The sequence below is a fragment of the Monodon monoceros genome, unplaced genomic scaffold (assembly GCF_005190385.1).
Source record: "Monodon monoceros isolate NGI ecotype Baffin Bay Population unplaced genomic scaffold, NGI_Narwhal_1 Super_Scaffold_7, whole genome shotgun sequence".
In the NCBI taxonomy this organism is placed as follows: domain Eukaryota; kingdom Metazoa; phylum Chordata; class Mammalia; order Artiodactyla; family Monodontidae; genus Monodon; species Monodon monoceros.
In genome coordinates, this window is record NW_021703784.1 from 102,741,975 (window position 1) to 102,769,080 (window position 27,106).

Here is a 27,106-nt window from a genome sequence, read left to right on the forward strand (position 1 = left end):
GACCACCAGGGAAGTCCCTGCATTATTTCCTTTAATTATAGTGCACATGGCTCTGTGACCCACCTCAGTCTGGGATGGAGGAGCCTGAAGCAGATACCGGCAAGTCCTTTGATGATGAATGAGTAAAGGGATGCACGGATCAGTGGGTGGCTGGGCCACCTCCTCCCCAGGAGGGCAGGTGCCAGCCCTGGCTGCCCCCTCCTGCCCACACACTCAGAGGTGTCCCTCTGAGGCACCGCCCCCTGTCATCAACAACACTGACTTGTGCCAGAGGACCAGAATTGGGACACGGACAGGCAAGAGAGAGACCAGATTGAATAGGACGAAGGCTTTGTGCTGGATTACTTGGAAAGGAAAGGCAGGAGATAGGTAGGCTTAAGACTTCCTCACCAGACAAAAGGTAGCCATTGGAAGAACAAGGCGGGCCCAGCTGCAGGGAAGGGTCACATGAAAGAGCATTGTCAGAGCATCGGTCAGTCAGAAAGACCAGGAGGTCTTTAAAAAGAATTTGTAATGAAATTAACAATGAATTACTGAGCATCTACTGTGTGCTAAGTACTAGGTACTGTAGTACAGCAGTGAATAAAACAAAAACTAACCTCAAGAAGCTTTTAGCCCAATGGATCTAGAAACAGAAAGTTCAGTTTTCAGTCCTGCTCAAGAGCACAGGGTTCATCTCATATTTAATGTTATTTAAAGCATCACATTGTATAGAGTGCTTTTACTGTCCCGGGGTTCCCTGCAGCCTCTCCCCTGCTCCTAGGTCCAGTCGCTAGGCACTGCCCCTCTGGTCCTATGCTACTGCTATAGCACAGCCTTGCTGTTCTTAATCCAAACAATCCTTTCTAAAGCATGGCCAGCCCTGAATTCGCCCTTCTGTTGCTCCGAAGCTTTTCCTGGCCCTCACTGTCTGAGGATGAACCCCAAGTTCCTTTGTGTATCCTCCAAAGCTGCTATGAGTCCCTCCCATTGTTTTCCCCCCAGACCTGTGATCACCACGACCTGGTCCTCCAACAGTTGTGCCTCCCCCAACCATGCTTCTGCAGTTCCCTCTGCTGGGTATGCCTGCCTCTGCCCCACCCCGGGCTATCTGTATGTATGTCCCGCTCCCTAACCCTCTGCACCAAGCATGTCTTCTGAACTGGTTTCAATCTTGACTGTGTTCTTCACTAGCTGTGTGGCTTGGGCAAGGCTCTGAGCCTCTTCCGAACAGTAGAATCAAGGCAAGTAACATCTGCCCTTGATTGCTGCCTTCCTAGAGGCCCAGTGCCCTTCAGGGCATGGATACAGGCGGGTAGGTATTATCACCAGTACTTTACAGACAAGACCTGGAGATTCAGAGGGGCACTGATCACCCAGCCAAGGTCACTCAGCCAATACGGGTGTCTAAATGCTTTCTGGGTCTCAGTTAACTAACATGTAATGTTGGGATGATAATCTACAAGCAATGAACTCCTTCTAGATTCTGCTTCTAGCCACAGGCTCGCTGAAAGGGGTGAGCTGGGGCAGAGGCATGTTTGCACCAGAGACCCAGCTCCCCAGGTGCTGGGGTTGACCCAGTTCAAGCTGAGCTCCATTCTCCCTGCCATTTGGCACGGGGGCTCAGAGAGTCTGAGTCAGGGAGGTGGAGGGCCAGCTGGGGCGGGTGCATAGGGGTGCAGCGGGATGCTGAGCATTGGGAAGGCAGCCCAGGGGCCAACTCCAATGGTCCTGCCATCCCGCTACCCCCAGGGGCCAAGCTCTGTCACTTTTCTCAGGCCTGGCCTCTGGGAGACAGCCTGGGGAATCCCCGCAGGGAGCCTGCCTCCTGTCGTTGAGGTGGAGTGGTCATCTCTGACCAAGCCAGTGCCCCCAGGGAAACCTGCCATTCTCCCTGCACGGGGTCCTCTTTACGACTCCAGGCCCGGCACCCATCTGAGCATTGGGACTGTTGGTTTCCCCCGGGGCGTCACCTCTCCCACCACAACCCAACCTGCTCCAAAGCCCCATCCTGGGGTCTCGGGTCTCTCTCCCTGCCACCCAGACCTAAGCCCACGGTTCTGTTCTCCCTGTCCCGTGGGTGAAAATGTAACCTGCTCAGGAAGACCCCGACCACTCTGCGGTCTGCTTTACTTACCTGGTGTTGCCCAGGTGGAGTCTGACGTCTCCCACAGACGTCAAAGCCGGGACCGTCTGCTCCCTGCACACCCCCGCAGGCTGGGCACAGACCAAGTGCCCACTAGATTCGAAGAAGCTCCTGCGTAAATCCTTCCGCGGGGCAAAACAAAGAACCCCGCGTCTCTGCACTTCTCCCTCACGGAACTGGACGCACAGATTGGGACACCTGGCCCCTCACCTTGCCCCTGTATCTCCTGGTACTGCCGCCGCCTTTGAGAACAAAGTGACCATCACCGACGGGCGACCCCCTCAACCTTTATAAAATTCAGCCGTGGAGAATGCGGGCGTCGATCCCGCTACCTCTCACATGCTAAGCGAGCGCTCTACCATTTGAGCTAATTCCCCAGCTCGGAAAAGCTTCCGCCGCCGAAACACATTGTGGCTCACGTCATCACCCGTTTCCTCCAGGCCCTCCGACCCGCCTGCCCGCCGGTCTCGCTACCCCATTGGTTCTCTTGCAGCTCCCAGAGCTACGGCCATGATTGGTTTGGCTCAATTTAGTTTCAAAAAGCATTGGCTATCGGATTGGTGGTCCGAAACGTCCGTCAAGCGGAGGCCCTGCTGTTGCTACGGCGTAGGGGGACCCAGCCAGGTTTCTCTCGGTTTCTGATTTGTTTCTCCAGACTCCGGGGTCCTAGAGGTTCCGGATCCGTCAAGTCCATGGGAAAAGAATGCGCCCCTCGCCCTTGACGGACGGGGTCTGCGAGCCAATCGGAGTGGGTGCAACGGGGCAGCAGTGTGACCCAATAGGTTGCAGGGGGAGGGAGAGGGAGGCCAATGAGCGTGGAGCCGGGGGCGGGGGCAGGGCCTTGATTGGTCGCGAGGCGGCCGGAGGGAGGGCGGGGGGAACTCAAGGCCTGCTTGATACGTCCGCCATTTTGGGCGCTTCGCTGATGGTGTCGGTGAGCGCGTTTCCCGCCTGAGCGCAACTAGCGGCGAGTCGCGGGCACCTCCAGGTAATGGGGGGAGGGGGCGGCGGAGCGGGCCGCGGCGCGGGGTGCGCGGGGTGCGCGGCGCGTGGGCGGCGGCGGGGCCACTCAGCCCGGCCTCGGCGACTCGGGGAGGGAGCGTCCCGGCCCCCTCCCCTCCCCCCCGGAATTCGCCGCTGGGCGGCCGGGGAGGCGCGGCGCCCGGGCTCCCCGGCTTGTCCCCGCCCGCGCCTGTCAGCCGCTTGCTCGCCCGCCGCAGGCCGCGGGGGCCCCGCCGGGCCGGGCGGCTGGGTGGGTCGCGGGCCGGGCGGCGAACTTTGAGCCCGCGTTGACGTCCGCGGCCTGGCGCGGCGGCCGGGCGCGCCCCTAACCCGGCCGGGCCCCGCTCCGCTCCGGCCTTTCCGCCCCGAGCGCCGTCCGCTGCCCGCGGGCCCCGGAGCGCGGAGCGTGTCAAGTTGAGGCGGCGGCTCGCCGGAGACTCGCGAAGGCCATTGTTGGACGCGGTTCTCCGGGAAACAAGTTCTGTGGGTTTCTGCTCCTTCGCCGTAGAGTCATCGGGATACGCAGAGCCCGGCTCGGAGCGTTTAAACCTCCTTCCGAGCGATTTGCTAACTCCGGTGTTGCGACTCCAGCGCAGACCTGGTCGCGAAAGCCTCCCTGGCGCAAATGCACTAGGGGGGTGGTCCTTCTTTCGGCCGCAAGTACCTCCCTCTTAAAGAAGCCCTCTCGCCGTTCCCTCGGAGGGGCTTCCTCCCGGTCCTACTTGCCCTGATCACAACTTGGACTCTTGGTTGTAGGTGGACGGAATGAGTCCTTGGATGTACCTGTGTGTCCTGACGTTTCAACCTCGGAGCTTCGTGTAATTTTCTCGGTACTTCACCATTTTCTCTGTGGGTCGGATAGAGCTTTATGTTTTGCTTTTCTGGGAGGGGCGCTTGGGAGTTGTTTCCTTTCATCCTCACAGCACTTAATGTTAATGTGGCTGTTTTGTTAATGTGGAGTTGACTGCGATTATGTCCTCAAGGTCACGTTGTAGGTAGGCAGCAAGTGGGAAAGAGACTCCAGATTTCCAGCCACTGGAAAGTCTCCTAAGCGGTGATAGTTGTGGAGCTTTCTTTGCTCTCGGGTTAGACTGCCTGGTTTCAGGTCTCAGCTTCACCACTTTCTAGCCCTGTGACCTTGGGCAGGTTACCCAAACTCCCTGCTCCTTCTGTGATACGGGAATAGCAACAGCGTCTCCCTCCTTAAGTTTGTCGGGAGGAAAGGAGTTAATACGCGTAAAGCAGCTAGAAACGGTGCCTGGCGCGAAGAATACGCTGAGTAATTAGTGGCCATTATTAATTTAAATTTGATTTTTAAATGTTTAGATACTATTAGGAAGTCACATGAGTGTTTAAGTCCTGGCTTTTGGTGTCTGTCTTTAGAAAGCTCTGTGTGTTTAAGAGTCATTTGGCCTGAGAACCACCCAGGAGAAGGGGTGGTTGAAGATTGATTAAATTACAAACGTTTTTTGGAGTAATTAGTGGTGGTGCCTCGGAATGGTTTAAGAGATGGTTAAATAAAGAAAAGGCCATCGGGAGCTCAAGTCGGATTGTGTTCCTACCGTACTTTTTGGATACTGCGTATTGAGTGTGATTGGCCCCCAATAGTTCTAGAGTTTCTTAGTGTACTCCTGGGTTTTACTGAGATGTGAAAGCTTGCTGTGTATTGAGACACACTTCAGTGAGGGTAGTTTGGGAAATAGCTGTTGTCCTGGATGGATGTTTTGCATTTCAGTGTGTTTGATCAGAGTCTAGAGTATCTAACAGAATGCCACGCACTCACTCACACATATACTCACAGTCTTGATTCTTGCCCCCTGCTCTTCTGCCTGGCACTTGAAACCATGCTTGCCTTTCCGCAGGAGTTACTTGCTTGGGCCTTGGCTTGCTTCGTTGCACTTGGGGAAGTGTTATTTTGATAGACTTGGTCTTAAGTACAGATGAGCATCTCGCTGGTTTAACTTACTGAGGAACAGGAAGAAGATTGTTTTAGATTAGAAAACTAGCCTTTGTGTAAAGTATAGCAAAACAAAAACTTGCTGGTTTCAATTAACTGCTTGGGAATTTGAGAATCAGACCATAACTGGACAGAAAATGAATAGTGATAAAATTAAGGCTTGACTGGGTGAGGTTTGCTTAGCCTCTTTAAAGTAAATTTTTGCATTGATTTGGTACAAAGATAATGTGCTTGTTACAGATGAGACATCTTCCTTAAAACAGTATTGGTCAGGATTGGAATTTAGTTTGCTTCTTTGATAAACTTGTATCTTGGGGTTTTATATTTTGGATATTTGAGAGGCAGCCTGAGTGTGTATATTGGTCTAAAATTTTACAGTGCTTTATTACCCTTAAGAAGAATGACAGCGAAGTTCTTCTAACCGTCTGCTCAGCTAAAACTCAGCTCAGAGTTTATTTCATAAAAAGCACAAGAGGCTGTGGTTGCTCCTCCTCATAAGTCAAGATCTGAGCCCTGGTGTGAGCCGAGGATTCGCTACTTTTTCTTAGGTGGGATGGATAGAAAAAAATAGACCTGGCCTCTTGGCTTTAAAAAGCTTTCTTATCTCTCCTTTCTTAAGAGAACCTCAAATGGTTGGTTTTTGATTTACTCTACATCAGTGGTTCTCAACTGGAGGATGATTTTGCCCCAAAGAAACATTTGGCAATGTCTGGAGACGTTTTTGCTTGTCACATCTGTGGGGTTGGGCAGTGTACTATTGACTTCTAGAGGGTAGAGACCAAGGATGCTGCTAAACATCCTATGGTGCACAAGATGGCAACCCTCTCCCCCCAATAAAAAATTATCCAGCCCCAAATATCAGTGGTGCTGAGGTTGAGAAACCCTGCTCTAGATAGATGGCCTAATCTGGCCTGCATTGGAATCATTTGGGATACTTTTTAAGCCCATGGGTGATGAACTCCACCTCTAGAAATGTGTGGTGAGAGTGAGAATATGTTTTTAAAAGCTCCTCAAGTAGCACTGAAGTGCAGCTAGGTTTTGGAACCACTCTTCTAGACCACAGATTTTAGGGACTGCTTGTGGGTCAAGGAATTCTTTGTGTCATCTGTGAGCTCTACCTATACCTAGATCCTACCTTGGACATTACTTAGTGGGGAAAGATGGTGTACGTACGTTATTTTCAGGTGCTGAACTTTAAAGGAGACTGAACTTTAAAAACATTTTTTTAAGTGAATTTATTTTATAAAATAATTGAGAAACTGTTTTTTTTTTCCTGTTGCTTCATGAGAATCTATTGCCATAGCTGAAACTTAGTGCTCTCAGGTGTTCAGGATTGTTTGTGCCTATGCTAAATAACCTTATCCTACTGTGATTTTTGAGTTTTGTATCTTTTGCCCTCATCCTGTCAGTCAGCTGTCAGTTCTGTTTTTAGATGCCAGCTTCATCATTATCTTTTTTTTTTTTTAAACGAAAGCCTATTTCCAGAGAGTTAGCCCTGGATTGATTTGCCATTTCTGCCCTTTGAAGGCAAGAGAGAGGCAAACTCTATGATTATTGTTTAACACAGTGACCCTTGCTTGCTAGCAAAGGGGGATTGCCTGTGCCCTGGACTCTGACCCAAGTGCGTGAGTGTTTTTCCTCCTGGGGAGGTGAGGTACAGTAGAAGAGAGACCGGCAGAGATCCTTTACTCACACACACTTAGAATATGCATGATCTAGTTTATTGAGTGGAAGAATGTTAGTATGAAAATTGTACAGATTTTCACCAACCAAATGTTAAAAATCTCGACATATAAAAGGGAGGAGATCAGGGAGGCACTTTCTAATCCTTCATCCTGAAATCAGGCCTGTGGCTATGCTGAGAATGACAAGTGACCACTCCTCCTGTCTGCTTCTTCTAGTCGTCATTTATTTGGTCAGCAAATATATTGAATCCTTACCCTGTCAGGAACTGTATTAGGGATTCAGCCGTGAACAGGCATTTAAGACTTGCAGTCTATGGGGAGAGGCGGCATTGACAAAAGAGATGTCCTTTTGGCTGTGAGGCCAGAGAACACAGCTTGTTAGACTTGTGTGTGGTGTAAATAGCAGACTCTTAATGAGAGGCCCTAGAGACTTGAGAGGAAAGAGCTTGTGTTTGCTGGTTGGGTGGCTGAGACTGCCAGAAGTCTCTTGCCAAAAAATAAAATAGTTACACCTTTGTTTCTCATATGTATTGAATAGTTACTTCCACTTTCCTCCTTGGTTTGGTGTGTCTAAGCAGTGCCACTCTTCCCATGCTGGTGAAGCTGCTTTGCAGTGACAAATAGGATTGACCTGTATTGTCTTTTGCTCCGTAGATGTTGCTTGCAACATCCTGATCAGACTTGAAACACTGACTGTTCCCATACTGATCAGAGGCTTGGTGTAGGTTCATGCTAAACATCTTGAGCATCCTTGAAATCCATGGTGCTTCCAGTGGGAATGGGTTTTTTCCTGCTGCAGTCTGGATCGAGGTTGACTGTAGATTTGACTTTGACTTTGGCTTACATTTAGTTGCCACGGAAACCCCCTTTCCTTCTCCCTCCCCCTTTATTTTTCTTTACTGGGGGGGGAGAGAGAGTTACTAGTCAATGCCCAGTTTCAGGTTTTGAATGATTATGAACTGACATCTGGGTACCAGGTAGATTGGCTAGACGGTAAAGAAGCAAGTAAAAGGGAATCTTGGCAGTACTCGAAAGGCTTCTTAACCTTAACTAGGACATTTTTGTGTCACAGACTTTGCAAAGATCTGGGGTTACTCTGAGTAGAGGAGGTTTACTACTTCTCACTTCTGCTGGCTAGTGTTGATCTGTTTTATTAAGTATTAGTGAAGACTACACAATCGACTGATTTTATACAAATAAAGTTTGATAGGTTCTGAACATCTTTTTACTGATATAAGGAGACTCTGATTTTGTATTTCTCAACAACTCTGGAGAAAACTAGGGTATTATTAATTCCAAAATATCTTACAGCGGGAATATGTATTGACTTGGAATGGTTTGTGTACACCAGATGCTGACTGCCCTGAAATCTGGTGGCCCAAAGGAAAGATGAATGAGATTGTTTTTTGAAACATTAGGCAGCCGAACTAAAAAGGCGGCAATAAATAAATAAGTAAAAGCAAGCAAGCCTGCAGAAGTAAAAGTATGACTGAATGTTGAGTCAGACTTGGAGAAAGCTGTGTGGATTGCTAGTGGGAGCCTGGAGTTCCCTGGACCTGGATGTAAATCTGAACAATAATGCTGGTGTCAACAGTAATGCGACACACTGACAAGGAGAGAAAGGGGAGCTTGCCTGAGAATGCATGGCCCTCTGAGACCCTATCAGGGTGAGTAGGCCGCAGTTACACTAGCCACTAAGGCACCCTCCGGGGTGGCCTCCTCTATCCCGTAAGGCTTAGTGTAGTCAGTAGGCATTGGCTGGACCTTGGTGAAATCTGGGCCTTCAGTCCCCACATGAGGCAGTGGTGCGAGGAACATTGACAAGTATTGACTTGAGTGGCTGTTTGGGGCTTCCTTTCATGAGAATCATGGTTTTGGAGGTCACTGATTATTAGAGAAAGATTTAGGTCATTCTGGAAAATGGACCTGTACGCAGCAGAGAAATCTCAGTTCCTGGGTGATTCCTTAGGGTTTCGGTGGCCCCAATAGACCGTAATTTCAAATGTCATTTGTTTCAACAATAACATCATAGCTGGAACTCACGGCGAGTTAAGAATAAACACAACATTGTAAATCAACTATACTCCAATAAAAATTTAAAGAAAAAAGAATAAATGGTTAACTTCTGAGTTGGTGTTTTGTTTGTTGTTGTTGTTTGTTTTTTAGTGGTAGTGCATATCTGTTTTTGTCATTGTAGTAGATGAGGGAGTGTAGTGTCTCCTGGTTTACTTTTGTTGACTTAGAGATACATAGGGTTTCTGTTGCCTCTGGACAGTGGGCAGGTCACATCTGCCTCTGTTGCCTGTGATGAGACCCAATCCCTTCTGATTAAACAATACTCTTTGAATCACCCCCTTCCCCCCTTTCCACTGTGGACCTCTCATCCTTGATTTATTATACTCTTAGATGGATACAGCAGCTATGTATTTGGCACCTATCATAGGGATAGTATTTTAAGCTAAGGAAGTTTTCACAGATTAATATCTGTTCTCTGTTCTCAATTCAGAGTGTCTTGTGGAGGTCAAGAGTGCCCAGGACCTAAAATAGCTGACTTTGAGTTCTGGCTTCCACAGTCTTCCAGCTGTGTAATCATAATGTTAGATGACATCTCTGTTCCTTTGTTTCCTGTTTGTGAAATGAATATTAAATATAAACGAACTAGCACAATGCCTAGTACACAGTAATATTTGTTTTAATATTACTGTTATCAGTCTTCTTCCTAATAACAATAGAAATAAGTTCAGAGATGACTAATATAAGCTTCAGTGAAATGCCCTGAAAAAGTGAAATGGAGTATTATGGCATCATAGAGGACCTTCGAGGTCTAACTAGCTGCCCTGGGGAAGTATAGGATGACGGCGAAGTGGGTGAGGGCAGGTTGTAGAGTTCGGTGGTAGTGTTGTTGTCTTCCTTTTCCCCTCAAATTTGGATTATGTTATATAGATTTTATTTGCTAAAATGTGATAATATTTTCTTACTGGGGTGGGAGTAGAGATCATAAATTTGAGGTTTTGCACTTTGCTTTCTAAAATATTCATCTTTAAAATCTCTCTGGTGCTTTAAGACAGTATAAAAACCCCGTTTGCTTTGGAATCCCTCGTGTTATATGGAACCATATTTTTTCAGTGTACTGTGCTCTTGGAGATAATCACACGTCTTGAAGGATCAATGTTTTGTTTTCGTTTTTAACTTTTATTTATTTATATGACCGTGCCACGAGGCATGTGGGATCTAGTTCCCTAACCAGGGATCGAACCCATGCCCCCTGCAGTGGAAGCTCATAGTCTTAACCACTGGACCGCCAGGGAAGTCCTTGAGAGATCAGTGTTTTTTAACAGAAGATTGGCTCTTTTAAATTTTGCTTTCAGTTTCTTTTCAAATTTCACATTATAACCAGACAACTCTTTTCTGTAAAGGGCCAGTCAGTAAATATGTTCGGCTTTGCTGGCTCTATGGTCTCTGTAACTACTCGATTCTGCTGCTGTGGTGTAAAAGCAGCCACAGTCAACGTGAAACACACGAAGGTGGCTGTCTTCTAGTAGAGTTTTATTTACAAAAACAGGTGGTGGGCTGGATTTGACCTGTCTTGCTCTAACCTGTTCTTTGTTTCAATTTTTAATGAGATCATATGTTCAAGGAGTATATGTCAGCATGGGTACAGATATTAAATGTTAAAACTACCAATTGTGCACCCACTGACCAGCTTAAGAAATGGAATGTTGCCACTACCTTTGGCTTCCTGTATGACCTCCCTGACCACTCCTACCTCTTCTGACCTCCCCAAAGCAAGGGCTGACCTGCATGTATCATTTTCTCGATTTACTTTATGGTGTTACCATCTGTGAATGTATCCTTATATAATATAACTTAATTTTTGCATGTCTTTATATAAATGGAATCATTTTGTTCTGTAATTCACCCCTCCCCTCTTACTGTTTTTGAGACTCATTTATTCAGATGTTTGAGTACTTATGTCTTAGGTGATAAAACATACGTTCTGATGCTGGCTATATTAGCAGTGAGCAAAGAAGACATTGTCCCTGTCCTCTGGAACTTACGTGTTGGTGGAGAAAGACAGTTAAAGACAGAAAGTCAAAGACACGGTAGTCATGTGGTGATACAGCTGGGAGCAAAGTCAAGCCAGGTGGGTGGGGGCTGTTTGCAGATTGAAATAAGGTGGTCAGGAGGGGCCTTCCTGAGACCTCTGAACACAGGAGGTGAGGCAGGGAGCCACGTGGCTCCGGGTGGGGGTGGGGTAAGGGGAGTCTCACAGGCAGAGTCCAGTGCACGTGAGGTGCTAAGAAGGGTTGTACCTGTTGTGTTGGAGGGACAGTAGAGAGCCAGGCTGGAGGGAGAGTGGCAGGAGAGAAAGTCGGGGGGGGGGGGGGGGGGGGGGGGGGGGGGGGGGGGGGGGGGGGGTGGGAGCGGGAGCCAGTCACACAGGCAGTTGGGATTTTGTCTGTTTCTCTGAATGAGATGGGAAGTATTGTAGTGTTTTGAGCAGGGGTGTGATATGAGATCTGATTTATGTTTTTAAAAGGTTCCCCTGAAACCATGTTAAGAATAGCTGCCCCTCTGCTGCCCAGGATCCAACAAAACAATAATGGCAGCCTGGACTGACGGGGCACAGGGGTGGAAGTGAGGAGTGGTTGGATTCTGGGTGCATCTTGAAGGTCGGGCCAACAGGCTTTGTTGACAGATTGAATATAGCTGAGAGAACGGAGTGAAGGTGATACCGACCAGGGGTTTTTGCTTGCGGTCACGGTGGTGGGAGGTGCAGGTTTGGAAGTAAGATCAAGAGCTGGGGTCTGGACCTGTTGCATTTGTGACCGTCTTCGTTCGAGAGCCGACTGGAGCCACGTAGGGTTACGGCGTTCGGAGTTGAGGGGAGAGGTCTGGGCTGAGGATAGACATGTGAGAGTCCTCAGTGTTTTGATGACACTTAAAAGTCCTGATGTTGAGTGAGCGCACTGATGAATGAGGGCCGAGGCAGCAAGGAAAATGGGGACAGGCAGGCTCCCAGGTAGAGGAGAACCAGGTGGTCCTTGCATCTTTGAAGATGGGGGAGGTGTCGTCAAGGGGGAGGGAGTGAGAACCCACGCCCAGTGCTCCTGCTGTGCCCTCAGGTGAAATGAGGGCCCAGACTTGTCCTCTGGCTTTGGTGGCACATGAGTCACTGATGACCTTGACAAGAGCAGTCCCCACACGGTGGTGCAGGAAGAGCCTGGAAGGGAGGGTTCACGAGGGATTGAGAGAAGAGGAGGGCAAGTAGAGAAAGCCCTTTTGTGGGCACTTGGCGCCGTGCTAAAGGGAGAGTTGGGGTCCTGAGAAAGTTTGGTTGAGATGGCCGAAATTACAGCATTTTTGTACTGTTCGTGGGAAATGGTTCTGTACAGAATGAACACCTTGATGAAGCGGGAGAGGGGACATTTGGTGGGAATGGGCCCACGTGGAGCACCCGTATACTCTTCCTTGGTGAGATGAGGGAGAGCATAGTAGGGGAGCTGGCATGGTGGGAGCAGGGCCGTTTTCTTCTTTCTTTTTTTTCTCCATGAAATAGGAGGATTTATCAGTAAAAATGAGGGTGAGTAGGGGCCGGTGGGTTGTGAGGAGAGAGGAGAAGGTATGCAGTATTCTATGGGAAGGTCAGAATGTGAATGGACTAGCCATGTGGAATGGCCTCCTGAGGGGAGCCGTCCTTAGTTTAAAGTGAAAAAAGCAGTTGTGTTCTTTTTCCTGGGAGCAGAGTAGGCAGTGTTGCAGTTGTGGTTTACCCAGGCAAAAGTGGCAAAGCAAGAGAAGGTCAAGGGAGTGATTATAATGGTGAGGTATGGACTTGAAGCTGGGAAGTGAGGGAAGTGAGACCATGCAGATAACAAGTTTTGTCTACATTGATGTGTGTAGCTATAGTTTATTCCTTTTCACTTCTGTGTTCTATTTCAGACTGAATATCTCATTTTATTCTCTGTCCTATCATTGTAAGATAGGATTGTTTCCACTAAAGAAACAACGAGGCTTTGAACAAGTGCAAAAGCATTTCTCCAAGGTATGAAGCCTTGGAGAGAACTAGAATTGCAGGGTAGTGGGATCTGTACAGCTTTAACTTTAGTTAAAAATAGTTGAGCCAGTTTACCCTCCTACCAGCACTGTTGTTCTGCATCCTTGCCACCTCTTGGTATTGTCCGACTTCTTTGTATTTGCCAGATTGGTGGGTGTGAACTTAACATCTCATTTTTTAATTAATAGCCTTATTGAGATGTGATTCACATATTACAATTTACCCACTTAGAGCGTACAATTTAATAGGTTTTAGTATATTCACAGAACTGTGTAATGATCACCACAGTCTAATGTTCGAACATTTCATCATCCTGAAAAGAAACCTTGTACCCATTAGCAGTGACTCTCCATTCCCACCTAACCTCTAGGCAACCACTAATGGACTTTCTGTGGATTTGCCTGTTCTGGACATTTCATGTAAATGGAATCATACAATATGTGGTCTTTTGTGACTAGCTTCTTCCACTTAGCATGTTTTCAAGGTTTATCCATGTTGTAGCATATTTCAGTATCAGTGTCGTTTCATTTGATTGCTGAATAACATTCCATTGTATGGACATACGACATGTTATTTATCCATTCATCAGTTGGTGCATGTTTGGGTTGTTTCCACCTTTTGACTGTTGTGAACAGTACTGCTGTATACTGCTTATACATTTGTGTGTAAGTCTTTGGAGGGGCATAGGTATTTATTTCTCTTGGTGTATACTAAGGAGTGGAATTGTTAGGTAATGTAACTGTGTTTAACATTTTGAAGACCTACCAAACTGTTTTCCAAAGTGACTGTACCATATTATATTCTCACCAACACTGTATCAGGGTTCTAATTTCTCCATGTCCTCACCAACATACATTATTTTCCCTTTAAAAAAAAAATTATTGCCATGCTAGTGAAGTGTGGTATCTCATTGTGATTTTGCCTTTCCTGAATGACTAATGCTGTTGAGCATCTTTTCATGTCCTTATTGGCTGTTTGTGTATCTTCTTTAGAGGAACGTCTGTTCAAGTAATTCTTTGGCCATTTTTTAAATTCATTTATTTCTGCATGGTTTTAATGTTCTTCTTTCATATTACTACTGAAGTTGAGCATTTTTTTGGCTATTTGGATTTCTTCTTTTGTGAAATACCTGTTTGTATTTTTTTTTTTTTTTTTTTTTTGCGGCATGCGGGCCTCTCACTGCTGTACCCTCTCCCGTTGCGGAGTACTGGCTCCAGACGCGCAGGCTCAGCGGCCATGGCTCACGGGCCCAGCCACTACGCAGCACGTGGGATCTTCCCGGACCAGGGCACGAACCCCTTTCCCCTGCATCGGCAGGCGGACTCTCAACCACTGCGCCACCAGGGAAGCTCATGTCTTATTTTTCTTCCTCTTGAGTTGTTTGGTTTTTCTTATTTGTAGGAATTCTTATATATTTTGATTTTTATTTTTTGTGTGACAAATGTTCTTTCCCAATTTGTGACCTCTTTACTGTGTTTATGGGATTTTTTAAAAAGTATTTTTTGAAAGCATGTAATAAAAGGGCAAAAATGGATCTTAATATCTTCTAATCTTTTCTTCTATCCCTCTTACTACCCAAGTAGAGGAGGAAATAGATTTTTTGGTTTATAGGTAGTTGTCTTTTAAAAAGTTTTATGTTTTTTTCTTTCTACAGGTCTTGCATTTGTTGTTGTTGTTGTTGTTAGATTTTGGTTCTTTGGTTGCTTTATAGTTTTTGTTGCTGTTGTAAATTTTTTTTTAAGTTAAAAATTTCTCTTTGCTGGTGAATGGAAATGCAGATGACTTTATATGTGAGTCATATTCATTAACTTCTCTAACTTAATAATTTGCTTGTGGACTCTTGGGGGTTTTTATGTAGATAATCATCTAATCTTTGAATAATGACAGGTCATTTCTTTCCAGTCCTTTTACTTTTTATATCTTAACTCTAGTCTTAACTGCACTGCTTCATGGCAACCATCACCAGTGCCAAATATAAATGGTAATGGCGGGCATCTTTGTCATATTCCCGGTTTTAAGGGAAATGCTTTTATCTTTCACCATTAAATGTGTGGATACTTTTTTTTTTTTCCTTTAACAGGTTGAGGAAGATTTCTTCAATCTTAGTTTATGGAGAAATTTAAAAACACATCACAAGTGGGCATTGCACTTAATTGAATGCATTTTCTACATCTGTTGGGATGATATTACAGTTTTTCTCCTTTAATCTAGTAATGTGAAAAATTGCTCTAAAAGGTAATATTGGAATTAATTTCACATTTCTGGGATAAATCCATCTCAATCATGACATATTCTTTTTTTAAACAAAATTGTTCTTTTGTTTTGTTTTTGGCTTTTTTTTTTTTTTTTTTTTTTGCGGTACGCGGGCCTCTCACTGCTGTGGCCTCTCCCGTTGCGGAGCACAGGCTCCGGACGTGGAGGCTCAGCGGCCATGGCTCACGGGCCCAGCCACTCCGCGGCATGTGGGATCTTCCCGGACCGGGGCACAAACCTGTGTCCCCTGCATCGGCAGGTGGACTCCCAACCACTGCACAACCAGGGAAGCCCGCATGTATTTTTTTTTTTTTTTTTGACCGTGCCACTCGGCTTGCGGGATCTTAGTTCCTTGACCAGGGATTGAACCGGGGCCCCAGCAGTGAAAGTGCCAAGTCCTAGCCACTGGACTGCGAGGGAATTCCCTTAGATATTTTTTTTACTTGCTAATATCTTAGGATTTATGTATCTATGTTCATTGGTAAGATCTTTAACTTTCCTTTTTTGTATCAGCTCTATGAGTTTTGCTATCAAGGGTATTCTCAGTCTAATAAAATAAGCTTAGTATTTGTATGTTTTTTTTCTCTTAGAGAGTTTGTATGTAAAATTGGAATTAGCTATTCTTTCATTTTGATAAAACTTGCCTGTAAAGCCATCAGGGCCTGGTGTTTTCTCTCTGAATTTAAAAATTACTGGCTTGGTTGCTTTAATATTTATAGGCTCATTAGAGTCTTCTTTTTCTTGAGTCACATTTGGTAATTTACATTTTTCTAAAACATTTATTTTGTCTGTGTTTTCAAATATATTGGCAGAAAATTATAATCTCTTATCTTTTGACTTCGCCTGATTTGTAATTAATTACTAATATTTAGTTTCTTAAACAAGGATTTTTAGCTCATTAATTTTCAGGTCTTTTGTATACATGTATACATATATATGTAAATAAAGTAGTAACTACCCTTTAAATACTACTTTAGCTCCAATTCAGTAGTTTTGCTATGCAAAATTTTTATCTTTTAGTTCTGAATATCTTCACATTTTCATTTTGATTTCTTCTCTGCCTTAGAAATTTAGAAAGTGTATTGAAAAATGCTGATATATTGATATATATTTAATTTATTTATTTATGGCTGCATTGGATCTTCATTGCTGTGGGCGGGCTTTCTCTAGTTGTGCCGAGTGGGGGCTACTCTTCGTTGTGGTGTGCGGGCTTCTCATTGCGGTGGCTTCTCTTGTAGCAGAGTATGGGCTCTAGGCACACGGGCTTCAGTAGTTGTGGCATACGGACCTAGATCCCACGGCATGTGGGATCTTCTCGGACCAGGGCTCAAACCCATGTCCCCTGCATTGGCAGGTGGATTCTTAACCACTGTGTCACCAGGGAAGCCCTGTATCTTTTAATCTTTGTTATTGATTGCTAACATACATTGTGCTAATAAAATGTGGTCCAGTGTGATTTTGATTGTTTGAAATTGTTGAGGCTGTTTTAATGGTGTCTAGTTTGTGGCAAATTTTTATCAGTTTTCCATGTGTGTTTAAAAAGAATGTGTTTCCAATTTTAAGGTCAGGTTTTCCCATGTCTATTGGATGAAACACATTAATTGAATTCACTTTCAAACTAGTGTCCTTAACTAATACTGTCTGCTTGTTCCATCAGTTACAGAGAGGGGTGTTGTTAAAATCCCATTGTGATGGAACATTTGTCAAATTCCTATAGTTCTCTCAATTTTTGCTTTCTATCTATACGTTTAGAATTGCTAAGTTTCCAGTGACTTGCACAGTTTGTCATTCTGTAACGAATCTTTGTTTCTAGGAACATTTTTTCCACTAAAATATATTTTGTCAGATATTGGCATAGCTGTACCAAGGGACTTTAGTTAATGTTTGCTTGGTATATATTTTTTTGCCCTTTAACTATCAAGTTTTGGTGTCCTTAATGTTTTAGGAGTGCCCTTTGAAAGCAGCACACAGCTAGATTGCATTTTTATAATTTGAGTTTAAGGTGGTTAGTCTGTTTACATTAGTTGTGATTGAAATATTTGGTTTATTTCTACTTTCGTATTTTGTGCTCTCTAATTGGGCTTTTTTCCTGTTCTGTTCCTTTTCTTGCCTATATATTGTGGGATTTTTTTCTTTCATTCCTGTCTGCTCTTTTTACCTACACCCAGTAAGAGATTAGACACTTCTTTTCTTGGTGATCTTAGACATTTCATATTTAACTTAAAGCCTGAAGTTAATTGATATCTTTACCCTTATAAGAATTTTCAAATGCTTTCAATCCCAGTTTATATGCAGCTATTGCCTAATTAGATTAGAACTAGAAGTGAGCTGTCAGTTGTTCCTTATCCAGGAATTTGAGGTATTCTGTGCCTAAAGTGCTCTTCATGTTGGCCAGTCCAGCAGATATGTTTAGTCTTTTTTTATTTTTAGATTGCTGGTATTACTTTTTATTTTCGATTGTTCTTTCGGCATCTTGCTACTTTTGAATAATCACGTACCAGATATTGTTTTGGATATGTGTCAGCATTCAAAAAACTTTAAGAATTGCAAGTAATACAGGCTGTTCATTTTTTAAAAATTCATTTTTATTTTTTGGCTGTGTTGGGTCTTCGTTGCTGCGCGTGGGCTTTCTCTAGTTGTGGCGAGCGGGGGCTACTCTTCGTTGTGGTGTGTGGGCTTCTCATTGCGGTGGCTTCTCTTGTTGTGGAGCACGGGATCTAGGTGCGCAGGCTTCAGTAGTTGTGGCTCGTGGGATTCAGTAGTTGTGGCGTGCAGGCTCAGCAGTTGTGGCTCATGGGCTGTAGAGCACAGGCTCAGTTGTTGTGGCACACGGGCTCTAGAGTGCAGGCTCAGTTGTTGTGGTGCACGGGCTTAGTTGCTCCGCGGCATGTGGGATCTTCCCCGACCAGGGCTCGAACCCGTGTCCCCTGCATTGGCAGGCAGATTCTTAACCACTGCGCCACGAGGGAAGTCCCAAGGATGTTCATTTTGTTAAGAGCTGGCAAATGTGATTGTTTTTTCCTCCTTTAAATGGAGTATTCCTGTGTCAATAAGGAATTTCTTAAAGATTTTCTGGTTCTTCATATTAATTAGCTCATTTTCATATCCAGAAATGGAAAGGATTTCAAGACTAGTTACCTTTTTAAAATGGGATCATTTGATTGCTAGGAAACGTTTATGTGAACTTTAAATGTGACTCTGGCCAAGTATAGAACACCAAAAACAATCTGGAAAAGGGATGTGGATCAAAATAGATTCCGAGCTGAATCTGTCTTTGCGAAAGGAAAAGAGTAGAGTTCAGCATTTATAATACGTGGCCTATCCTGAGGGAGAGGGGGGATGATTTTATACTTATTTCTTTATATTAAGTCTTTTCTTACTCTGACTAGTAAATTAAAAGAGGCATGGAGGAACATACTAGCATAGGCTGGGCTGGGCTGGAACTCACTTTATGATAGTGTGGTTAGCAAGACTTGTAAATTGAGGAGAGTTAGGGGGTTTGGTGCCAGTGCTGCTGATGCCAGGAGTAAAGAGTTAATAACTACTTCTAGTCCTATCTGAGTAATGTTCAGTGAGGCCAAGGAGCTTGAAATGCATAGGTATTATAACTATTGTTTTCATCAAATTTCAAAAAATAGAGTTTGATAATCTTCTAGGGCAACGAGGAAAGAATGAGAAAGAGTTGTAGGGGGCACAGGGTAGAGAGAGAGCGAGCTGGTTTAGCAGAATTGTTGTGAGTATTAAAGTTAAGCGTTATTGGGCATGTTTATGTTTATCCCCTGAAAAAAGTAGAGCCCATTCCTGCCATTTACCATATTGTCAGGCTTAAAATTTTTCAATTTTTGCCATCAGTGACTGCTGAATTGCCTCTTGATTAGTGTAAACCTTCAGCAGCCTGCCCTTCTTACATACCTGCCTTACACTGGGTAGATGTAGCTGTCTCTTCCTATTTTGTTTGCCCAGTGCCTGTTATTACCGTTGTCACTTGTGCTTGAGTCATTACTTGCATATTTTAACTCTTTCCACCTTAAGGTGAGTGTAGGATGTTCATCTTTTATATGAAGAAGGAACCTCTGGGAGGGAGGACGTCTAGCCAGAATGATTTCGGGAAAGCGTTGTTAAGTTGATGAGAACTGGATTGGAATCTTGGTTTGACTACTGAACTAGCTCTCTGATTTTGGGCAAATTATTTCACTTTCTGAGCCCCAGCTTCTTCCTATATAAAATGGAAGTAATATTAAAGTTCTCCTCCCTTTTCCATAGAAGATAACTTTGGGTAATTTGAATTTGTAGGGTTTTTTTTTTTCCCTTGCAAGTGTATTAATGTAGAAGTCATAAACTTTCACAGAACAAGTGATTAAGGCTATGCTGATTTTGTTAATGGTTAATATTTTATGAACTCTTTCACTGGCTTTGGTTTTGAAATCTTGACTGGTAGTAGGATATTGTGAATTTTCTTTTTTACTCTGTTGCCATTTTTCTGTTTAGAATAGAAGCCTTAGTTTCAAAAACTTAGTCAATGCGTGATTATATTTGCTTTGAAAAAAAGTAAAAATAGGTAAGACTAAAATCTCTTCTGCTCACCTTCCCCCAGTTCTTTTCTGTCTTCTGCTGTTAATAGTTATGTCTCTATTTTTTTTTATTTTTTTCTATGTGTTTGTATTACTTATATATGTGCTTATAGAAACTATACAGTGTTAGGCATACACCTTTTTTTCTTATCATTCATCACTTTTCATTGAGTCCCATGCAGTACACAGAGGTCTGCCTTCTTTTTAATTACTGGTATACTTTATAGCCATTCCCCATTTCAGTGGGCTTTAGATTTTTATTTTTAATCACAAAAAAATTTGGGTTGCTTTTATTTTTTTATTTTTCAATATAAATTTATTTATTTTTGGCTACGTTGGGTCTTCACTGCTGTGCGTGGGCTTTCTCTAGTTGCGGTGAGCAGGGGCTACTCTTCGTTGCTGTGCGCAGGCTTCTCATTGCGGTGGCTTCTCTTTTGCCAAGCACAGGCTCTAGGCGCACGGGCTTCAGTAGTTGGGGCACGTGGGCTCTAGAGCGCAGGCTCAGTAGTTGTGGCACACAGGCCTCATTGCTCCGCTGCATGTGGGATCTTCCCGGACCAGGGCTCGAACTCATATCCCCTGCATTGGCAGGCAGACTCTTAACCACTGTGCCACCAGGGAAGCCCTGGCTTGCTTTTAGTTTGTTACAGTAAAGCACTTTGTTCTTAGAAGCTTCTAGAAGTTTAGTGTTTGGTACAGAAATAGGTAAAATACTAAATTAGAAGCTGGCTTCTTTGCTTTTTATCTTTACGTACAAAGTACAACTGTTAAGCAGTGGAAGGAAACCTTTTTTTAGAAAGCTTTTCTATTAATCTTTTCAAATGATGTATAACATATATGACGTTTTTAAGCTCTACTATAAATGAACAGTGATTTAACAAATCTTTTCTTTCTTGTTGTAGAATATGCATAACACAAATTTACATTTAACCATTTTTTAAAATTAATAAATTTTATTTCATAAGCAGTTTTAGGTTCACAGCAGAATTGAGGCAGAAGTACAGAGCCAGAAGCCTATATACTCCTTGTCTCCCCACGCGCCCCCCTCCAACCTCCATGAACCTGTGTTGACACATCATTATCACCCAAAGTCCGCACGTTACATTAGGTTCACTCTTAATGTTGTATGTTCTGTGGGTTTAGACAAATGTATGATAGCACGTATCCACCATTGTAGTAGTCTGTAGAACAGTTTCACTACCCTAAAAATCCCCTGGGCTTTGCCTGTTCATCCCTGCCTCAGAATTAACCCCTAACAACCACTAATCTTTTTTTTCTTTCTTAATATTATATAATGAAAACAGGTGTATTTATAACTTCAGCATACTTCATAAAATCATTATTCACTGAAAATAGACAAATGTTTACAAAGAACATTTAACTTAAATTTCATAGTAGCTTATAAAATGGCACTTGAAAGAGTGACCTGTATAAGGAAATAAGAGTCTTGTCAAGAGACAGTAAACTATAAATATACCACAATGTTAAAAACCTCAGTGTTCTATAAGAAAATCAATAAATATAACTTAATCTTTCTGGGGGGAAAGGTATTTAGCATTACAAATTTAAAGTACAGATTTTATATATGAATTCAATACGGAATACATTTAAACCTTACAATGATACATAATCATCGTCTATCTTGTGGAAAACAATAAAAATATGCACTATTATGTATAAAATAGATAACTAATGAAAACAGATTGTATAGCACAGGGGACTCCACTCAATGCTCTGTGGTGACCCAAATGGGAAGGAAATCCAAAAAAAGAGGGGATACATGTGTCTGTATAGCTGATTCACCCTGCTGCACGGAAGAAACCAACACAACGTTGTAAAGCAACTACACTCCAATTTAAAAAAAAAAAAAGTAAATTGAAAGAAAACAGAAAGAATAAAATTCTTAACCACACACAAAACAATTATATACTTTTTGAATATGTGTACATCAAACCAAAAGGTTAATTTTACTTTTTCCTTTATTGACAACTTTGGGTGCATTTTTAGGTTTTGGTTCCCAGAGGGCATTTATTCCAATGCCCTCTTGAAGCTGCGCCTCTGTCCAGGTCGCCAGCCTTTTTCTTGTCTGTTATTTCCTTGACTCTGTTCATGTATACTCTGATTCTTTCCAGTTCCTGCTTTACTGGATGTTCCTTAGGATTGACTCCCTGAGTTGCCGCATAAATCCAAAACATTGAATTTAATGTGTAAGCAGAAACTGAATCCACTTTTGCTTGTTTAAGTGGGTCCAACTTCTACAACAACTCATTTCTAGAAACACACATCATACTCTTCAGCATCTCATCCACAGCCCCAGTGGAATTCTCAAATGTTGATAAATATTCATGAATTTCTCCTGGATAGTCTTCATTAATCTCTTCATCTGCCATTATTATCAACTCTTAGGCCTTCCACTCCTGCCTCCCAGAAAGCAGTTGGCGGTGGTGACGTCAGTGGCACACAGGCTCTGCCCACAGCGAGCAGCGCTCTCCGATGACCTCACTAATCTTTTTAATGTCTCTATAGTTTTGCTTTTTCTAGAACGAATTATAGTAGGAAACATGCAGCATTGTAGCCTTTTTAGACTGGCTTCTTTCGCTTAGTAATATACGCTTAAGGTTCCTCTATGTCTTTTCACGGCTTGAGAGATCATTTCTTTTTAGTGCTGAGTAATATTCCGTTGTTTGGTTGTACCAGTCTATGCACACACCTACTGAAGGACATCTTGGTTGCCTTCGAGTTTTGGCAGTTATGAAAAAGCTGCCATAAACATCTGTGTGCAGGTTTTTGTGTGAACATAAGTTTTCAGTTCGTTTGAGTAAATACCAAGGAGCATGATTGGTCTCATAGAATGAGTTAGGAAGTATTCCTTCTGTTTCTGTCTTTTGGAAGAGATGATAGAGAATTGGTATAATTTTTTCTTTAAATGTTTGGTAGAATTCATCAGTAAACCCATTTGGACGTGATGCTTTCTGTTTTAGGTTATTAATAATTGATTCAATTTCTTTAATAGATGTAGACCTATTCAAACTGTCTATTCTTATGTGAGTTGTGACAGATTGTATCTGTCAAGGAGTTGGTCCATTTCATCTAGGTTATCAAATCTGTGGCTATAGAGTTGTTCATAATATTCTTTTATTATCCTTTTATTGTATATGGGATCTGTAGTGCTTCCCCTCTTTCATTTCTGATATTAGCAGTTTAGGTCTTCTTTCTTCCTTAGTCTGGAAAAAGTCTTATGAGTTTTATTGTTTTTTTTTTTTTTTGAAGAATCAGCTTTTGCTTTTGTTGACTTCCTCTACTGATTTCTTGTTTTAAAATTCTTTTATGCTCTAATTTTTATTATTTCAATTTTCTGCATAGTTTGGAATTAATTTCCTCTTCTTTATCTAGTTTTCTAAGGTGAAAGCTTAGATTATTGATTTTAGATGTCTTCTAATATATGCTTTCAATTCTATAAATTTTAATCTAAGCACTGTTTTTGCTGCATCCCCCAAAGTTTAGTAAGTTGTATTTTCATTTTGTTCAGACATTTTTAAAGTTTCTCTTGAGATTTTTTTGTGTTTGATCCATGTGTTATTTAGAAATGTAATGTGTAATCTTCAAGTACTTTGGGTTTTTCCAGCTATCTTTCTGTTACTGATTTCTAGTTTAATTGCATTGTGGTCTAAGGGCAGACATTGTATGATTTCTGTTCTTAATTTGTTAAGGTGCATTTCATAGAATGTCCATCTTGGTGCGTATTCCATGTGTGTTTGAGAAGAATGTGTGATTTGCTACTGCTGGATGAATTAGTCCATACACGTCAATTATATGGTTGATTGATGGTGCTGTTGAGTTCAGTTATGTCTTTATTGATTTTCTGCTTGCTGGATTTGTCTATTTCTGATAGAGGAGTGTTAAAGTCCCCAGTTATAATAGTAAATTCATCTATTTCTCCTTGCAGTTTTATCCTTTTTTGACTTGTATTTTGATGCTGTTGTTAACTGCATAACATTAATGATTGTTATGTCTTCTTGGAGTATTGACCCCCTTTTCCTTTTGTAATATTGACAACTTTTCTTTGCTCTGAAGTCTTCTCTGTCTAAAATTAATATAGCCACTCTCAGTTTGTTTTAATTAGTGTTAGTATGGTCTAGCTCTATCCCTTTACTATTAACCTATATGTGTCTCTGAATTTCAAGTGAGTTTCTTGTAGACAATATATGATATGCCCAGGTGTAGGTTTTTGTTTTTGTTGTTTTGCATTTATCCTGCTTGGTGTTCCCTGAGATTCCTGGATCTGTGGTTTGGTGTCCGACATTAATTTGGGGGAAATTCCCGGTCATTATTGCTTCAAATATTGTTTCTCTTCCTTTTCTCATTTCCTTCCGGTATTCCCATTGCATGTATGGTATACCTTTTGTAGTTGTTCCACAGCTCTTGGATATTTTGCACACCGCCCCCCCCACCCCCCCGTTTTATTCCTCTTTGCTTTTCCATTTTGGAAGTTTCTAGTGTCATATCTTCAGGCGCAGAGTTTCTTTCCTCAGCTATGTCCAGTCTACTAATGGGCCTATCAGAGGCATTCTTCATTTCTGTTACAGTATTTTTGGTCTGTAGCATTTCTTTTTGATTCTTTCTTAGAATTTTTATCTATTTGCATTATTTTATCCGTTATTGCATGTTGTCTGCCTTTTCCATTAAAGCTGTTAGCTTTCCTGGTTTGATAATTCCAGCATCTCTGGCATACATGACTGGTTCTGATGCTTGTTCAATCTCTTCAAACTGTTTTTTGTCTTTTTAATATGCTTCGTCATCTTTTTTGAAAGGCAGACATGATGCACTGGTAAAAGGAACTGTGAAGAATAGACCTTTGGAAATGTAGTGGTAAATTGTCTGGGGAGGGGAAATGTTCTGTAGTGCTGTGATTCAGTCTCAGTCTTTTGGTGAGCCTGTGCCCCTGAACTGTGAACTTCACCAGTGCTTCTCTGCTTTTTTCCTTTTCTTAGGTGGTACAGGATGGCTAGAGTGGCCTGGAGTTGTGTACTTCCCTTTCCTCATGCGGAAGGTTAGAGGGGGCTGGAGTTGGATATTTCCCTTCCTCCAGGTAGGTTAGGTTCTGGTAAAACCTCAGTGGGTTAGGCTCTGGTAAAATAGGTTTTTTTTTGAAGTTGAGCTTTGTTAAGAACGGAATGTCCTGATATATTTCAAACTAGAAAAGAAAAGAAAAGAAAATGTTCTTTTCCCCCTCCCAGAAACATGAGGGGAGGGGAAAAGTCTATTCACTCACCTACTGAAGGACATGTTGGTTGCTTCCAAGTATTGGCATGTATGGATAAAGCTGCCATAAACATCTGTGTGCAGGTTTTTGTGTGATCATAAGTTTTCAACTTCCTTGGGTAGATACCAAGGAGCACGATTGCTGGATTGTATGGTAAGAATATGTTTAGTTTTGTAAGAAACTGCTAAACTGTCTTCCAAATGCCTGTACCATTTTGCACTTCCATCAGCAGTGATTGAGAGTTCCCTTCGCTCTACAGATCCTCACCAGCATTTGGTGTCAGTGTTTTGGACTTCGGCCATTCTAATTGGTGTGTCCAGTTGTTTTAATTTGCATGTTTTTGGTGACATAATGATGTGGATCACATCTTTGTTAATGACTATATTTCAATGGATAGATAAAAGAACCTTGGTGCAGATAAAATCATTGTTATTCAGGTTCCATGTGTTTGTGGATGACCTGGATTGTTTATCCTGTGGTGGTCCCCACAGTGTCCTGTGACCTCTGTATTTAGACATTTCTCTTTTTTTGTCTGTTATAAACTCTTTGGACATTGTTATATATAAGACTTTTTTACTCAGGATAAATATCTTAGTATGAACTCATTAAAGCAGAGTAATTGGGTCAAGGAATGTATAGATTTTTAACACCCTTTGATGTCTATGGCCAGAAAAATTACCCCAGTTTATGCTTTTATCAGCAGTTCCAGCCAGTTTTATATTAATGTATATTTAAAATCTTTTTTATTAGGGGAAAATTTTAACACAAATATAGAATAGTGTAATGAACCCTCAGGTACTCAGCTCCAACAACCATAAACCCAAGGCCAGTCCTGCCCTACTTACTCCTTCAACCCCCACTTCTCTCCTGGATTGTTACTATTTTAAAACTCTTATTGAATTGTAATAGAAATATAGAAGAGTACACATCATAAATGAAATTTTCACAGTCTGAAACCCACCTGGGTAATTGGGTCCCGGGTATCTCCTTTGTCCCCTTTCAGTCATACCCTCCTCTCTGCCGAGGGCAGCCAGTATCCTGATACTTAACTGCATTAAGTTTTGTTCCTTAAATAAATAGAATCTTATGGTATGTTCACTTGTGTCTGAGTTTTTCTCTTGACATTGTGTGTGAGATTGTTGGGGATATACCTAGAAGTGAAATTGCTAGGTCGTAGAGGTGTGCATATATTCCATTTTGGAAAACTGTGGCTGCATCTGCTAAAGTGGCTGTACCAGATTACACTTCCCCCAGCAGTGTGTGACGTTCCGCTTACTCCATACTATCATTAATAGCTCATATCTTTCTTTCATGCTTTTCATTTTAGCTACACCCCTAGCTGTGTAGTGATACCTTACAGTAGTTTTAATTTGCACTAGTGAAGTCAAGCACCTTTTCATGCTTTTTTTGGTTGTTTAGTTATCCTTTTTCATTTTTATCTTTTTAAAATTTTATTGAACTATAGTTGATTTACAATGCTGTGTTAATTTCTGCTGCGCAACAAAGTGGCTCAGTTATACATACATATATACCCATACACACACACATGCTTTTCCTTTTCCTTTTCTTTTCATTCATCATTCATTTATTTATTTTTGGCCATGCCACGCGGCATGTGGGATCTTACTTAGTTCCCCTACCGGGGATTGAACCTGTGCCCCCTGCAGTGGGAGCACGGAGTCTTAACCACTGGACCGCCAGAGAAATCCCAATATATACATTCTTTTTAATATTCTTTTCCATTATGGCTTATCACAGGTTATTGAATATAGTTCCCTGTGCTATACGGTAGGACCTTGTTGTTTATCCATCTTATATACAATATTTTGCATCTGCTAATCCCAAACTCTCAATCCTTCCCTTCCCCAACCCCCTAGTTATTCTTTTTTAACGAAGAGTAATATTTGTCTCCTTTTCTTTTGTCTGTTGCATTATCTGTTTTATCATATTAACTCTCTGTTGCTTCATAGCAATTATTCCCAAACTTAGTGGTTTATAACACCAGTAAACATTTAATATCTCATAGTTTTTGTGGGTTAGGAACTTGGGAGCGACTTGGCTGGGCCATTTGGCTTGGATGTTATCAGCCTCTGAAGGCTTGACTGGAGTTGGAGGATCCTTCCCAAGGTGGCTCATTCACATGCCTGGCAAGTTAGTCCTGGCTGTCGGTGGGAGGCCACAGTTCCTTTTCA

At 42.6% G+C, this 27,106-nt stretch overlaps 1 protein-coding gene, 1 non-coding gene and 1 pseudogene across 13 annotated transcripts in view; 1 reads left to right on the forward strand and 2 right to left on the reverse strand.

Annotated features, from left to right (window-relative positions):
• Positions 1–2,429: 2,429 nt before the first annotated feature.
• TRNAA-AGC lies at positions 2,430–2,502 on the reverse strand. The gene has a single exon. It is a non-coding gene; the product is annotated as a tRNA-Ala (tRNA).
• A 501-nt stretch (positions 2,503–3,003) lies between these two features.
• The window catches only part of PPP6R3 (protein phosphatase 6 regulatory subunit 3), a 126,904-nt gene continuing 102,801 nt past the window's right edge, over positions 3,004–27,106 (forward strand). For 4 of the 12 annotated variants that reach the window (XM_029207504.1, XM_029207514.1, XM_029207516.1 and 1 more), the window contains exon 1: positions 3,004–3,113. The gene's annotated coding sequence lies outside the window, so the exon portion shown is untranslated. Of the gene's footprint in view, positions 3,114–3,344; positions 3,958–24,642; positions 24,741–27,106 lie in introns of those variants that run through there. The other 8 variants (XM_029207507.1, XM_029207511.1, XM_029207506.1 and 5 more) reach the window with 6 other exon arrangements.
• On the reverse strand, positions 20,659–22,208 carry LOC114886682 (annotated as a pseudogene).